We start from the raw sequence: 4,552 nt of genomic DNA, 5'->3' as shown, positions 1-4,552 counted from the left end.
GAATGAAAAATGATGAACACTTTTGAAGCGCACATCTGCGAAAACTGCAGCGGAAGCCGTGGGGAAAATCCATCACGGTGATCTGAAATGTTTCTTAATCTAGAAATCAATTCATCATTCAATCCCAATATGCACATCGTGTAATTCTTTAGTAGTAGTTGTTTTAATATTTTATTGATGGATGTTGTCCATTCCAGAGACTTCATCTGTCCAACCCAGTCTGGTCTAGTTGTGTTGCGGCAGGGTTATTATAGTTAGCTAAACCTAAAACCATAAAAAATAATAATAATGGAAAAAAAAATTAATTACATAAATATTAGAAAAATATATAATTATATTATTAAAACATTTAAAATTAAAATATATTAATACGTATTAGAAAATATTAGAACTATATATATATATATATATATATATATATATATAAATAAAATTACACTTATTAAATATATATATATATACAATATAAAAATTACAATAAATTATTAAGTATGTATTAAATATATAATAATTATTAAAATCTATAACATTTATATAAATAATATTAAAATAAATATATATTAAAATAAAATATAAAAACCAAACCTATTTTATTTGCATTTTTCAGCTTTCAACATTCTCATTTTTTAGTTGAAGTATTAAAATAACAAATTAAATAAACTAAAACGAATAAATAAAAAGTAATAAAAACTGTTGACATTAAACATTTTTAAATAAAACTAATAACAACGTCAGAAACACACCAAAACCTTAAATAAAATTGAAAACCGTAAATCTAAAAATATTTCAAAATATATAAAATGTATAAAATAACACACACACACACATTAAAACAAATAAAAACCATACATCAATGGAAAGCTATTTATTCAGCTTTCGGATGATGCATACATCTCAATTTTGAAAAATTGACACTTATGACTGGTTTTGTGCTCCAGGGTCACATATGGAGAGCGGAAATAAACAAGCAATCAATTTAAGTGTAAAAACAGCCTAAAAGATAAACGCGTGTGTCAATTTGAACCGGCACCTTTCAAGTCTCATCACTGCGCGTCTCTCCTTCCGTCTGTAATAAAGAGAGATGAGTCTCTGGCAGGATCTGCTTGTTCTTCAGTAACAAGGAAAGGGAAGATCAGTCTCTAGAAGGAGAATAAACAAACACACACATGACGTGGCCTGGGGGAGCTGCACATGCGTTACATCCTGGCACTTCTGTGGAAAACCCAAGTCTGCGTCTAGTTTGGTCATTTCCCAATCCCTACCTGCCTTCCCGTATTGCTTCTATCTGCTCTGCTGTCAACACAAAACCTCATCAGATATGTATAAACACATTTAATTACATTTAAATTTAGAGCAAAACAAATGAAACAATAAGATGAAATATTTAAATAAGCATTTCAATTACTTATTTATATATTTTATTTCATATTGAAATATTTGTGTAATGTGTTTATTTTTTATTTTAATATTAGAGTTAAAATGAAGCAATATTAAAAATATACATATATTTTAATTATTTATTTACCTAGGTTATTTAATATTTAAATAGATTTGGTTATTTTAAGTATTTATTTAAATTATTTTATTTTATTATTTAACTTTTTCAAAACTCTAATATTAATCTTGGCTTTGAACTTTTTACTAACAAAGGTTTTGATTTATTGACTACTTTATTGAAAGTCAAGTCTAAAGTTTGCAAATATTTTTGCGTAAATTAAGACAATAAATAATTAAGAGTTTTTTTAGACAAACATTTTGAATTTCTAAATCATCATGAATAACATGAGCATACCAGTCAGACTTACTGACCTTGACACACAGCTTTTGTTTAATTTAGGTTTAGTTTTAGTACTTAAAGTTGAATCAAAATGAGAAATGTTGCCTTGGCAACTAGTTGAAATAAATGTATTATATTTTAAGTTTTTTTCAAATGTTTTATTTCAGTTAACGTTTATATTATTTCAAGTAATGCATTATTATTATTATTTATGGTTTTGGTTAACTATAATAACACTGTTCCAGACTTTTTAAGATCACAGGACAGTCACATGACCTTGACTTCAAGCCCAACAAAAATAGAATCATAGTTCAGAAACCAAAAACACGCTCATCAACTAAGAGGTCTGTTCGTGTCATTGCCTGTACAAACTGCATATAATATTGAATAAATTACTGGACTGAAAACCCCATAAAACAGTGCTACTGTACTACCCAGCACACCCTTTAATCAGGATCGCCCTGCGACGATGCTGCGGCCCCAAGGGGCCCCAGGTGCAGACGGGAGGAATCCAGACAGCTGAGTTTGCTCAGCAGACACTAAATAGGGCAGGAGAGGCTCGACGGCCCCCGGGTTCACAGAGCAGAGGCCTGAAGCAGCTTCTCTTATATACCAACAGCTCCTGTTACAGATGTGAGGGACTCTGGCTGAGGGGGAGGACGGATGCAGACGCCGCGGCCCCTGCGTGATCTGGAGCCCAGAGCGCATGAGTTACAGTGCAGGGCTCGGAGGGCGAACGCAGCTAGAAGACAAGGTCACACGTATGCAGCGCAAACATGCAAACATGCACAGTTCAGTAGTTTTGGGGTCAGTATGATTTTATTACTTTTATTTTAAAGAAATTAATACTTTTATTCAGTCATTGCATTGATCAAAAGCAAAGACATTTATAATGTTAAAAAGATTTCCATTTCAAAGAAATGCTGTTCTTTTGAACTTTCTATTCATCAAAGAATCCTGACAAACATGTCTGTTTTATTATTATAATTGTATTTATTTTTGTTGCAATTTTGAGAAATTTTGAGATTTGAGAGATAAACTCAGAATTGCAAGATAGAAACTTTTTTATTCAAATGTTCAGATATTGCATTGAAAATGCTAGATTAGAAACAAATAAAAAACTTAAATAAAGCAGATGGAAATAAAATCTAAATGTGCATTAAGACCGTATGTGTATATATATATATTTTTTTTTATTATTCTTTTTTATAAAATTACATGATTTTATCTTAAGTAAAATATTAAACAACAATAACAATATCCTGTTGTCCATACACTAATTTTTATTCAGATTTGGGCTACTGAATAAAAATGCTGGATTAGAAACTAATAAGAGAAACAAACAAATAAATAATTAAAAATAAAAATGTGCATTAAAAAAAATATGTAAAAAAAATATATATATATTTTTTTTTTTACATTTTAATGACATTTTTAGCCTGAAAAAAAAAAATCAAGTGCATAAACTAGGATGTAACACATTTACCAAATAATGTACTAAATGCACATTAAACAGGTCATGTTTACTTCAACAAATAATGTGACTATTTCTATTTCTATTTCCGAGAACATTTTCTTTACTATGGCCTCTTTAAGAAACTACAGTCTGTTCTGTCCAGAGCACTAGAGGCTGTATCCGGTGGTGTAAACATCACTAAACAGCAGCACGACTAAATAATGAGCCTCGTTACAATGAACCTCGCAGGGCAGACGCACAGGATTTCGACACTCCGGAGCTCAACGCAAGACAATGAGCCTCTGAAGGGTTTCGTCAGGCTGGCTTTGAATCTGACCGCAGACTTCAAAGGGCCGAGGAACGCGGAGCAATGATCAATCATTAAGGGCCGGATCAGGTTCCCCAGTGCAGTCACACTGTACACAATAGCCAGAGGAATCCGGCTCGCTCTGATTTCCTCCCCGCTATCATTCAAGCAACTGTTTCCACCTTATCTGTTCATAATTTCCCCAAACGTTCACCGTATTTGTCATAACTGCGAGACAATGACCAATGGAGGCTCTCGGCCAAGGCACATTGTTCCACCAACGACTCCACGTAACCTGAATTGAACCGTTTTTCAGCCAAACTAGCCTTGTTAACGCCAGAGTTTCCTTAGTTCCCTGTAACTGATACAATGTGAAAAAGTAATTTAGTGTCAGGCCAGAAAAGACTTATGGTCCATGTCTCTGGTCAGAGCAGCACTGAGTCAGTCTCGTGTGTTCATGAAGGAGAGCAGCTGCATCCTGTTATTAAAGCAGAGCGTTAACCGACTCACAGCCGCTTACAGTCTCCTGTACTGTACCCAACAACACGCCAAAAGCCTTAAAGGGACAGTTCACACAAGAACGAAACTTATTTACTCACCCGCATGTTGCTCAAACTCGTCTGTGAAACACATAAGGAGAATTTTCTTCTTTCTGCTCTTTCCATATAATGACGATTATAGTGATCCTAAAAGAAGCACACAAATATTCAATGCAACTCTCTTTATACTAGTATACGGCAGCGTTGTGTGAAATATGAAGTTTGAAAGTTTTTGAGTTTTTACTGAAAATCTTAATGTAATTATGCATTAATGCATTTTATTATCCACAGTCAAATATAACACAATAATAATAATAACCAGGTGTTAATTCACACATTTTCAATCAAATTTTGGGTTATTGGAAAAAAAAATCTATCTATCCATCCATCCATCCATCCATCCATCCATCCATCCATCCATCCATCCATCCATCCATCCATCCATCCATCCATCCATCCATCCATCCATCCAT

General features: G+C 32.9%; 1 long non-coding RNA gene across 2 annotated transcripts in view; it reads right to left on the bottom strand.

Moving 5' to 3' along the window:
* Positions 1–920: 920 nt before the first annotated feature.
* The window catches only part of LOC107558596 (uncharacterized), a 14,833-nt gene continuing 11,201 nt past the window's right edge, over positions 921–4,552 (bottom strand). For both annotated transcript variants that reach the window (XR_001605501.1, XR_001605502.1), the window contains 2 exons: positions 4,140–4,226; positions 921–1,139 (listed from right to left, as the gene is read on the bottom strand). This is a non-coding gene — a long non-coding RNA (uncharacterized lncRNA). The remainder of the gene's footprint in view (positions 1,140–4,139; positions 4,227–4,552) is intronic.

This window comes from Sinocyclocheilus grahami, unplaced genomic scaffold (assembly GCF_001515645.1).
Source record: "Sinocyclocheilus grahami isolate Dianchi unplaced genomic scaffold, SAMN03320097.WGS_v1.1 scaffold651.1, whole genome shotgun sequence".
In the NCBI taxonomy this organism is placed as follows: domain Eukaryota; kingdom Metazoa; phylum Chordata; class Actinopteri; order Cypriniformes; family Cyprinidae; genus Sinocyclocheilus; species Sinocyclocheilus grahami.
Note: the sequence above shows the minus strand (reverse complement) of the source record. Positions and strands in the feature narration are given on the sequence as shown.